The sequence below is a fragment of the Vulpes vulpes genome, chromosome X (assembly GCF_048418805.1).
Source record: "Vulpes vulpes isolate BD-2025 chromosome X, VulVul3, whole genome shotgun sequence".
In the NCBI taxonomy this organism is placed as follows: domain Eukaryota; kingdom Metazoa; phylum Chordata; class Mammalia; order Carnivora; family Canidae; genus Vulpes; species Vulpes vulpes.
The window spans coordinates 12,695,068-12,707,625 of record NC_132796.1 but is presented as its reverse complement, the minus strand read 5'-3'; the positions used below and the strand labels follow the sequence as shown (position 1 = coordinate 12,707,625).

The 12,558-nt window shown below is 40.0% G+C and overlaps 1 pseudogene; it reads right to left on the bottom strand.

Moving 5' to 3' along the window:
* Window positions 1-5,675: 5,675 nt before the first annotated feature.
* Window positions 5,676-10,618, bottom strand: LOC112919053 (large ribosomal subunit protein eL42-like; annotated as a pseudogene).
* Between the last annotated feature and the right edge of the window lie 1,940 nt (window positions 10,619-12,558).

Below are 12,558 nucleotides of genomic sequence, written 5' to 3'. Positions count from 1 at the left end.
AGGATGTCTCTACCTCCTCGTGCAGGAAGGGTACCTTTCACATGGGACATTATTTCCTACTTTCTGGAGGGTCAAGAGGGTCAGAGTGTTCTTACACTGACTGTTTCTTAAATAACTTTAATTCAGAATAATCAGTATGCCACTGTGGTATATCTTGGGGCAGCGTGTCCTAAGGCCCCAGTGCTTTCAAGAATTCAAAAATAGAGATGCAAAACTGGGCAATATCTACAGACAATAATCCATTCCATCCACTAAACTATTCATTTACATTTTGATGGATGTGAGTCATTTATATAGTTATCACCTTTCTACAATTTAGAGTTGTAAAATAGCTCAAAGACATTGAAAGACATAAGCTCCCAGGGAATCAGATAGCCTGGAAGGGTGTACCAGATGGGATGCCCAGAAAATAATTTTATTTGGTTTATTTCACAGTTTTCCACACATTTTCCTGACAGAGGTAAAGAAATACTCTCTGAGCAGTCTATTAAGAAGCAGAATGTAGATTGCACACTGACCAAGTCTTCTGAATCAACAGAAAAATGGTATCTTATGGCAACACTGCTTGCTACCCAGGAGATAAGTGATGAGTCATTTGGGGTTGCATCTTTTAAGTACAAGAGTACTGATCTTTACTGGGGAAAGAACAATCGAAGGGAAATTTGATGAAATTTGCCTTGGGAGAGAAATAGGCTTAATTTAGCAGATATTTCAGTAACAAAATGTTCAGCTAAAGATCAAAAGTATTGAGAAAAAAGCAAGTTCATAAAACTTTCTTAATTCAGGGATCCCTGGGTGGCACAGCGGTTTGGCGCCTGCCTTTGGCCCAGGGCGCGATCCTGGAGACCCGGGATCAAATCCCACGTCGGGCTCCCGGTATGTGGAGCCTGCTTCTCCCTCTGCCTGTGTCTCTGCCTCTCTCTCTCTCTCTCTCTGTGACTATCATAAATAAATTTTAAAAAATTAAAAAAAGAAAACTTTCTTAATTCAGAATCCCTAATTTAGATTTTCATAATGAATTTTGACATGAGGTAGGATGATTACTTTTATTTACTTTTTAACAGCTGTTTTGAGATATAACTCACATACCATGGAATTCACCTATTTAAAATGTAGAAGTTTTTTGTTATATTTCCAAGATGTGCAGCCATAATCATAACCTAATTTTCATTCCCCCTAAAAGAAACTTGGGACCTTTTAACAGTTACTGCCCACTCCCACCCTGTTCTGTCCCCCCAAGCCCTAAGGAATCACTCATCTATGTCCTCTCTTTATGGATTTGTGTGTTCTGGACATTTCATATCCATGGAATCATATAGTATATGTTTTGTGACTGGATTCTTTCACTTATCACTTGACATAATGCTTTCAAGGTTTACTCATCAGTACTTTATTCCTTTTATTGCCTAATCTATACTCCATTGTATGGAGGTGATCTTGTGATTGATAATACATCTATATTTGGTCTTCGCCTCCATTTCTGGCACAGAGCTCCTGAAAACCTTGGAATTTCCTGGGGTGCCTGGTTGGCTCCGTTGGTTAAACTTCTGACTCTTGGTTTTGGCTCAGTTCATGATCTCATGGATCTTGAGATCAAACCGGGCATTGGCCTCCAGGGAATCTGTTTGAATATTCTCTCCTTCTGTCCCCACTTGAACGTGCACGTGCCCCACATATGGGAGTACTTGCTCTCTCAAATAAATCTTAGGAAAAAAACCTTGGAATTTCCTAAGTGAAGAGTTTGATAAAGGTGGCTGTCCTTTGTTAATGAGGTGGGTTTTGAAAAACACCTAAGGGAGGCGGGGGTTGGTTGCCAGGAAAGCCAGCTCTGTGATTAGAGGGTTGGACCTTTCAGTCCCACCCACTGACCTCTGGGGAGTAGGGTGGGGCTAGGGGTCAAAACAGTTGCCATGGCTAGTGATTTAATCAACCATGCCTATATAATGAAGCCTCCATAAAAACCCTAAAGGATGAAAAAAAAAAAAAAAAAAAAACCCTAAAGGATGGGCAGGATTCAGAGAGCTTCTGGGTTGGTGAACAAGTGGAGGTGCTGGGAGAGTGGTTAGCTTGGGAGAGAGCATGGCTGCTCTGTGTCCTTTCCCCACACCTTGCCCTGTGCATCTCTCCCATCTGGCAGTTGCTGAGTTATATCCTTTTTTTAAAAAAAGATTTTATTTATTTGAGATAGAAAGAGAGAGCACAAGCAGAGGGCAGAGGGAGAGGGAGAAGCAGACTCCTCACTGAGCAGGGAATCTGATGTGGGGCTCAATACCAGGACTCTGACATCATGACCTGAGCTGAAGGCAGATGCCTAACTGACTGAGGCACCCAGGTGCCCCGAGTTAATCCTTTCAGAACAAACTGGCAATCTAGTAAAAAAAAAAAAATATATATATATATATATATATATATATATATATATATATATATATGTATATATATATATATTTTACTGTGTTCTGTGAGCTGCTGTAGCAAATTAATTAAACCTCTTTCAGTTAATTTCTGAGAAAGTCATAGGACTTTTAATTTATAGCCAGTAGGTCAGATGTACCTTGAACAACCTGGACTTGGCATCCTGAGTTGGAAGGGATTGTTAGAGTCTCCAGTGTGTAGCCAGTCGGTCAGAAGCATAGATAACAATCTGGGGTTGCAAGGGCTGTCTGAAGTGGGGTAAGGGAGCAGGACTGAACCCTTAACCCATGGAATCTGAAGCTATCTTGGGGTAGGTAGTGTTAGAATTGAGTTGAATACCAGCAGCGTGTCTGACAATTGCTTAGTGTTCTGTGGGAACAACCCCCCGGCCCTGAAACACACACATTGGAGTAGGGCCCAAGAGAGTAGTAAAAGAGTGAATGTACCAAATCTTTTTTTTTTTAATTTTTATTTATTTATTTATGATAGTCATACACAGAGAGAGAGAGAGGCAGAGACACAGGCAGAGGGAGAAGCAGGCTCCACGCACCGGGAGCCCGGCATTGGATTTGATCCCGGGTCCCCAGGATCACGCCCTGGGCCAAAGGCAGGCACTAAACAGCTGCGCCACCCAGGGATCCCTGAATGTACCAAATCTTAAATCATTTATCAGTTGATGAACATTTAGGTTGTTTCCACTTTGGTTATTTTGATACAAGGCTGCTGTGAACATTTGTATGCAATTTTTAAAAAAAGATTTATTTATTTGAGAGACAGAGAGCAGAGGATGTGGGATGTGGAGGGGCAGAGGGAAAGGGAGAGAATCTCAAGCAGACTCCCCAGTGAACATGGAGCCTGACTCGGGGCTTGATCCCAGGACCCTGAGATCATGACCTGAGCCTAAATCAAGAGTTGGACATTCAACCAACTGAGCCACTGAGGTTTCCCTATGTATAAGTTTTTATGTGGACTTATATTTTCATTTCTCTTGGATATATACCCAGGAATCAAATTGCTAGATCATATGGCAACACAATTTTTAGCTTTTTAAAGAATTACTCAACTGTTTTCCAAAGCAACTGTACCATTTTATATTCATACTAGTAGTGTATGAGGGTTCCAAGTTTTCCACATCCTCTACAACACTTGTTAATGTCTATCTTTGTGATTATGGCTTATCCTAGTGGGTGTGAATTGGTATCTCATAGTGGTTTTGATTTGCATTTTCCTGATGACTAATGATCTTGAGCATCTTTTCATGTACTTATTGGTCATTTGTATATTTTCTTTGGAAAAAAGTGTATTCAAATCCTTTGCCCATCTTTTTAGTTATTAGTCTTTTTATTATTGAGTAGTAAAAGTTTTTTTGCATATTCTGGATGCTGGTCAGATATATGATTTGTAAATGTTTTCTCTATTGGGTTTATTTTTGTTTTTTTTGATGGTGTATTTTGAGCACACAATTATTAATATTGATGATATTTGATTTATTTATTTTTCTTTTGTCATTTGTGTTTTTGGTGTTATATTTGAGGAATCATTCCCGACTAAAGGGCATGAAGATGTATGCCTATGATTTCTTCTAAGTATTTTATAGTTTTAGCTTTTACATTTAGGTCTGTGATCCATGTTAAGTTAATTTTTCTGTATAGTGTGAAGGGTATAGTGCAGTAGGGGTCCTACTTCACTCATTTGCGTGTTGTCCTAGCTCCAGTTATTATTATTTTTTAAAGATTTTATTTATTTATTCATGAGAGACACAGAGAGAGAGAGAGAGAGAGAGAGAGGCAGAGGGAGAAGCAGACTCCATGCAGGGAGCCCGATATGGGACTCGATCCTGGGATTCCAGGATCATGCCCTGGGCCAAAGGCAGACGCTCAACTGCTGAGCCACCCAGGCATCCCCTTAGCTCCAGTTATTAAAAAGACCATCTTTCCTCCACTTACCATTCTTGTCAAAACTCAATTGACCATAAGTGTAAGGGCTTACTTCTTGATTTGAAATTCTATTCCATTATTATAAAAATATATATGTGGGGTAGCCCCGGTGGTGCAGCGGTTTAGCGCCCCTGCAGCCCAGGGCGTGATCCTGGAGACCCTGGATTGAGTCCCACGTCAGGCTCCCTGCATGGAGCCTGCTTGTTCCTCTGCTTGTGTCTCTGCCTCTCTCTGTGTCTCTATGAATAAATAAATAAAATCTTTAAAAAAAAAATATATATATATATATATATCTGTATGCCAGGTTTGTAGTTCTGTCCTGATTACTTTAACTTTGTAGAAAATTTAGAAATTGGAAAATGTGGGTTCTCCAACTTTGTTCTTCTTTTTCAGATTCTTTTGGCTGTGATGTTGGTTTCTTTTTTTTTTTTTTTTTCATTTTATATGAATTTTAGGTTCAGTTTGTTAATTTCTGGGGGAAAAAAGGCAGTTGGGATTTTGATAGGAAGTGCATTAAATTTATAGATCTAGGGACGCCTGGGTGGCTCAGTAGTTGAGCTGCTCGGGGCATGATCCTGGAGTCCTGGGATTGAGTCCTGACATAGGGCTCCCTGTATGGAGCCTGCTTCTCCCTCTGCTTATGTCTCTGCCTCTCTCTGTCTCTTATGAATAAATAAATAATATCTTTAAAAAATAAATTTATAGATCTAAACAATACTTTTAGAATTTAATGAAAGATTTTTAAAAATGAACTGTTATTTTCTGATACCTGAACTTTATCCATTCTCTTGTAAACTGTTACTATGTTTTACTTTATTAAATAGAGTAGATCTGTTAAGACCTTTGCTGATAGCACATTGGCATTGATTTATTTATAATGCACATTTCACAGATGTGTTACATCTTCCCTCCCTAGTTCAATTTACAATTGCATAATTTTATAGACTCTGTATGGAAAGGCAAAAGATGGGGAGAGGGTGATAAGATTTGTTATAAAAATTGTGTAACACAGTCTGGTAACGAAAGGACCCGTCTTTTGCCTGTATATTCATGTTCCAATGTGTTGTATTTCATGTTCTAATGTGCTTCATCAAGCACAAGATGTTAAATAGATTGGAAGTTTTTGTTGAGTTTTCCTCATAATTAATGTAAACAGATGTAATGAATTCTAATGTCAAAAATTGTTTTCAGGGAGATTAAATTTCTTTCTTTCTTTATTCAAATGTTATGAAACTGGGAAGTGCCATTTTAATGAAGAGTATTGTTTTTCGTTTTGAACATAATCTCAAGATCTTATTGTCTTCATAAAACCAAATATAAAGCTTAGAACTGGATCACTTGATCCTTTATCTTCTTATCTCCTCCCAGTTAAAAATTCTTGCATCTCTTAACAGCTAGCATTTTCTTAGATATGCAGTTGGGCTCAACACATTCAAGCCTCAGCACAATCTTCTTTATAGTTTTAGGGTTTTTTTCCTAGAAAATCAGCTTAGTCTGCCTATCATAGCCACTCTGCTTCCTGGGCATACAGAGAATCCTTAGCCTTCTTGTATTGTGTCACTTTGTGGGGTTGGTGCTTGCCACACTTTTTACAGAAAGCCTAGCAGGTTTTAGGAACATTCACTATGAGAGAGCACTATCAGCATGGAAAAGCAATAATGCATATATATTTTTTTAATTTAGCAGGTATGTATGTATGTATGTACATATTTATTATCTTTTTTTTAAAGATTTTATTTATTTATTTATTCACGAGAGACACATAGAGAGAGAGGCAGAGACACACAGGCAGAGAGAGAAGCAGGCTCCATGCAGGGAGCCCAATGTGGGACTTGATCCTGGGACTCCAGGATTATGCCCTGAGCCAAAGGCAGATGCTCAACCACTGAGCCACCCAGATGTCCCAATAATAAATATTTTGAATGAACCCTTTATATCACCCTAAACTCTAGAAAAGCAAATGCATTTGAATGAAAAACAGAGTTGCTTTTAAGAATCTAGAATTATAAACCCAGAGGATGTCTCATGTATATCTGAGATTATGCTTGGTTTTATAATGAAATTGCCAGATCAAATAATTTATTATTTAAGATGCTATAAATTAATCTGGAATATAAAAGCAGTTATTACAGACAGAGGTTTTTTTTTTTTTTTTTTTAAAGATTTTATTTATTTATTCATGAGAAACACAGAGAGAGAGAGGCAGAGAGACACAGGCAGAGGAAGAAGCAGACTCCATGCACGGAGCCCAATGTGGGACTCAATCCCTGGATAGTGGGATCATGCCTTGAGCCAAAGGCAGATACTCAATCGCTGAGCCACCCAGGCGTCCTTACAGACAAAAGTCTTAAAAATATTGACCACAAAAAAAAAAAAAAAAAAAAAAAAAAAATTGACCACAAAGCTGTCACTCATGATCTACCAATAAAATGAAAGATATTTAGGTTGCAACGACAAACTCAAAATACCTATGATCCACACTGGCTCATAGGTATTTGGCTTTGAAGCAGATTGGCCTTCCAGAGCTACACAGAAAGTGGAGCATAATGAGCCAGGCAGGACTTGAGCTTGTACACATGATCCAACAATAAAGAGGGATTAACATGTGCAACACAGTGCCTTAAAGAAATCATAGATTTGAACTGAGTTGATGTTGAATTCTTGGAACTGGCTGTAAAGTGTAATCAGAAAAAAAAAATCATGTTAAAAGCTTGTTTTCCAAAAGGTAGAGCCATTTGATATTGTGAAACTGTGAAGCACAAGAATAACTTGGGGACATGGCAGCATGAATGACTAGGAAAAGTTCTCATTCCTGTAATTAGGAAGGTGATATGCTTTGCTCAGAACACAGTTCTGGTTTCCTAAGGACTTAGGAACTGAGGCAATGGGTCTGTCATGTAGCCTATTCAATTTTCTTTTTAAGATTTTATTTATTTATTCATGAGAGACACAGGCAGAGGGAGAAGCAGGCTCCCTGTGGGGACCAATGTGGGACTTGACCCCAGGACCCTGGGATCACAACCCGAGCCAAAGGCAGATGCTCAACCACTGAACCATCCATGTAACCTATTCAAATGAACTTTTTCAGTCCTGGCAAAGAAGGCTGTACATCATGGGTATATTGAGGCCAAGATTTTCCCAAGTATTTGTGGCCTGTGGTGGCTCATTCCATTCCCACTCTTCCTGCTGTTAGACTTCTTCACAAAGTCTTGCCTTTGACACAACTAGATGGTTCTCAAAGTATTGACACATTTAGTTGGGTTAGACAGGGGCTAATCTTTCTCATTGGGGTAACTAGAACTAGAATGAAGCAGTTTTTATTTAGTTATTAATTAATTATTAATTGAAAGAACGCTCAGTGATCACTATAATCTACTAAGTCATGCTAGAATTTGGAGATATGGAGATGGGTGGGATCTAGGGCTCCTGGTCTGGTGGAGAGACCCACATGGCAGATTTCTGGAAGAATACTGCTATCATTCAGTGAGTGAAGGACTAAGGAAGAATAAGTTTTGGAGGACAGTGAGTTTCATTTGGAGATACTGAGTCTGTGAAGCCTGTTGAGCATCCAAGTAGAGATACCTGGTGGACATTTGGAACTATATCTGAATCCTAGGAGAGAAGTCCAAATAGGAAGTCTAGCTTTGTGAGTCATCATTTTATATATGTTAATTGAAGTCACTGGCACTGATTGAGTCTCACAGAGATTCTATAGAGTAAAGAAGAGAGAAAAGGATTAGAACTGAATCCCTTTGAGAATCCTTCCATTTCATTGGTGACATCTGATGAATACTATTGTCTAAATACACATTGCTCTCACATTGAATTTACATTTGAAAAGCATGAATAAACTTGCAAAACACAAAGGGAGATTATCATAGCAACTACAGATACTGGACATTTTGAAAGTAAAATTTAAAATTTAGGCCAGTAACAAAATCCAGAGTATCGGGACACCTGGGTGGCTCAGTGGTTGAGCATCTGCCTTTGGCTCAGAGGGTGGTCCCGGGCGGGATGGAGTCCTGCATTGGGCTTCCTGCACGGGGCCTGCTTCTCCCTCTGCCTGTGTGTCTGCCTCTCTCTCTCTCTCTGTGTCTCTCATGAATAAATAAATAAAATCTTAAAAAAAAATCCAGAGTACCTTCAGAATCAGAGAGGAAGTTAAAGCATTAGCTATATTAAGGGACTAATATAGATAATGCAGTCAGAGTTTCCAAACTCCAAGTAAACTCTAATAATTTTGACTGTTCTCTTTTTTTATTTTAAAGATTTTATTTATTCATGAGAGACACAGAGAGAGAGAGAAAGAGAGAGAGAGAGAGAGAGAGAGGCAGAGGGAGAAGCAGGCTCCACGCAGGGAGCCCGACATGGGACTCGATCCCTGGTCTCCAGGATCACACCCTGGTTTGAAGGCAGTGCTAAACCACTGAGCCACCGGGGCTGCCCAGTTTTGACTGTTTTTATGGGAACTATGGGATATAATATTTGAAGTCAGAACTGTCTGGAATTCATGATTGAGATCAATATAGAGCACTCAAGTAACAAAAGGACTATTCAGACAAAAAGTAGGCAAATTAAGAGGTTTTCTGGGATCCAGATTTATTGATATCATTGAGATGGGTTGAATTCTTAAATAAATCTCAGTTATTATGATGTAATAAACTTCCTCAAAATTTAGTGGCTTAAAACAATAACAGCTTCTTATAGCTCATGGATTCTGTGAGTTGGCTGGGCTCTACTAGGTAGCATTTCTGCTAGATGGCTCTATTCACCTGGGAGCTCAGCTGGGGTTGGAATGCCCAAGATGGTATCACATATACATCTGGCTTATGCTGGAATGGTTGGGGGCTGGCTAGGCCTCTCTTTTCTTATTTAGTGGCTTAGCATGAGCTGTTTAACCTATCAGCTGATTCCCAAAAACACAAAAGCAGAAACCATAATTCTTTTTTTAAAGATTTATTTACTTATTTTGGGGACGCCTGTGTGGCTCAGGGGTTGGGCATTCTACCTTCGGCTCAGGGCGTGATCCCGAGGTCCAGGATCGAGTCCCACATCAGGCTCCTTGCGGGGAGCCTGCTTCTCCCTTTGTCTGTGTCTTTGCCTCTCTCACTCTCTCTCTGTATCTCTCATGAATAAATAAATAAAAATCTTTAAAAAAATAAAATAAAGATTTATTTACCTCTTGATGAGAGGAGTGATGTGTGTACAGGGATCGGGGGAATTTTTGGTGGTCATCTTTGGAAAAGATCCACCACAAGCGTTGATTTCCCTTTTTTCCACTTGGCTGTACGTACTACAGTCTTCTGCAGGACACTTTGAGTAGGACATTATGCTTGGTCCTCACTCTGGGTGAACCCCAAGAGTTCCTGATGGCATTGTAGTTCCTATTACTTTCTAATATATTTTACAGAAAAAAAAAATCCCCTGAAAGGAAGTTCATAAAAATGTATAGGGCCTTCTCAAAAAGACTTTTGCCATTAAGTTACCTAAGCTTCTCTCTTTTCCTTCTTCTCAATGTTCACCAGGTTTCTTTCAGTATGTTTTTCTTCTAATGAAGTAAAGGAATTGTTATATTGTGAGATTCTATGATAACATCTTTTCCAGGTACATTGATAGCCGTGTTGGTAGTGCTGCAGTAGAGGAGGAGGAATATGTTGAGTTATTTCAAGGGTGGGAGAACAGGTGGTTTGGGGGACATGATCTATGTCATTAACTGGGTGTTTCAAGGGTGCCAGTCACCAGAGATGAGGGAGCAGAATGGGAGCTGAGGGCAAAGCACAAGCCAGCACCTTGCAACCCCCCCCCCCCCCCCCCCCCCCCGTGGGATATGTGTGAAGTTCCTCAGGCACTCCTAGCTGCCCTAGAACAAAGGCAAGGGGAAAACAAATGGTCAACTGATAGAGATCACTGTCATGCAGGACATGAGTCTCCCATCAGTTTGCAACTGTCTTAATGATCTACAAGGAAAAAGCAATCTCCAGAAAACTAGAGACTCAATTTTCTTGGAGCCCTAACATCACCCTCCCCTCCATAGGATAGAAAAGCTTAGAAATGTGAGTTACTTCTCATACCCCAGTACAACTCTTTCTACCCATGGGTCCTGCCCTTGTGCTTTAATAAAAGCCCCTTTTTGCACCAGAGATGTCTCACGAATTCTTTCTTGGCCACTGGCTCCAAACCCCACCCCTTCAAACCACATCAACCACTGCCCTTCTTTAGCTGTGAAGTAGCTATGTACCTCCATCAGGAATCTGGAGCTGGGCCATAGCCTCAATGCTGTAGACTGCAGCTATGCTAATTACAGGTCGGCTTTATGATTATTGAAAAATAATAAAGGTGGAGTTTTGAACATTGGCATTTTTGCTGGGTGCTGAAGAACAGGCAGAGCTTGGTGGTCACATAGCTTAGGGTCAGATGAAGAATGGGAAAGAATGACTCTCAGGTGAAAGCAGGACATTCACAGCCTTTGGTCTTTTCTTTCTTGCAACAGTTTTCAAAAAGGCCCAGGTTGAGGAGGTAAAGGGGAGGGCAGAGAGAGAGAGAGAGAGAAGTGTAGTGGTAGAGTGGTTTGTATCACAAACTTTGTGATATTTTAGGATGTGCTATGTGTGATGGTTTGTGGAAAAGACAAATAGTCAAGGGAGCAGAATGGTGGGACTAGACAGCATGGATGAGTGACTTCTCAAGTAGGATAAGGAAAAGCCCCTGGGAAATTAGGGATGCCTCAAAATTGGAGAGGAAGGTGGGTTTTAGTAAGAGTTGTGTGGTCTGTGTAGTTGCATCCCTTTACGTACAGAGTGGGGTTCTTGGTTGGAAAATGCTTTTTTAACAGTGGTGCCTCTCAGGCTCACTGCTTTGATGACATTGCCTATCTTAGGGAACTCTGGACCCCAAGTCTGTACTTGGGAAAATTGACTCTTTTTGTGCTGTTCTTTTCTCCTGGTGGTTTCTAACGTAATTTTGGAAAATGTCAGTCTATATCCGCTCTGTCATAGAAATACAAAGAAAAGAATTTTCTCTGAGTTGTTCAGCTAAAGGATAGAGGGAGAAAAGGATGGGGAAAGGTAGAGGGGCTGTCAAAATGAGATAACAAAAAGGTGAATACATAGCTAGGAAGTGAGAAGGTTGGTTTCTTACCGCAGTTACCACTTCGCTGCTGTTAAATTCCAGGCAAGAGCCTTTCTCTGCCTTTAAGGGTTTTACCTGAGTGCTATTTTCTTATGGCAATGATTCTCAACTGTAGCAGGGGGGACCATGTTTAGTTTGGAAGAGTTCTGTGTATGATGGTGATACTCTGTTCTCTTCCTTCTCCCTTCCCATCCAGTTGAGGAGGATTGCACCATGGATTCTCCACCAGCTGCAGAATATTTAAACTCATGCATCAGACATTCAAGAACCTTTTTAATGTGGCTCCCCAGACCATACTTTGCACTTCCTCCTAGCTGAATGTATTACTGTGGCCAGTTCAGCATCTTGCAGACCTCATACTATTTCTCAGCTCCGCTGCTTAGCACTATTGTGCTTGACTCTTCTCCTTCTCTTGCCAAAGGTTTTCCCATTCTTCAAGGCCCCGCTCAGGTCCTTATTTCATGAAGCCTTTCATAATGCTCCAGCCACACTGGTTGGACCTTGTTTCTGAATGGGAGTTATGTGGGGCCCCCAGTGGGAAGAGAGGACTGTGAATGCAGAGTCATAAACATTATTTACATGGAAACCTATTGATATCCTCTTATAGTTGAGTTAATCTAATGACATTAATGCTTTCGACACAGATTTCTAGTGGTATGAATAATTTTTTTCCCCTCAAATGGTTTCTGAAATCCCTTCTGCCCTCCCACCAAAACTTTCGAAGTTCCTTGATAAAGGAAATGTTATATAAATTGACCACGTGGCTACCAACAGTTAGTTTATCACTGCACACTTGAAAATGATTGTTGGTCCCAACAACCTTGGAAAAGTGTATTTCGAGAAATGCTGTAGACTATAGCTATGCTAATTACAGGTAGACTACATATTTGGCTTTCTTTTTATTTCCATGGCATTAATGAGTATTGTTGAAAATACTGCCTGTCCTAAGACATCTTATCTTAGATCCTTTCAATATGGTGCATCTCTAAGACTTTATTTCCAAGGGAGTCATTAACATCAGCGAATGCTACATATTTTTTGACTTTGCAACTAAATTTTATTTTATTTTATTTTTTAA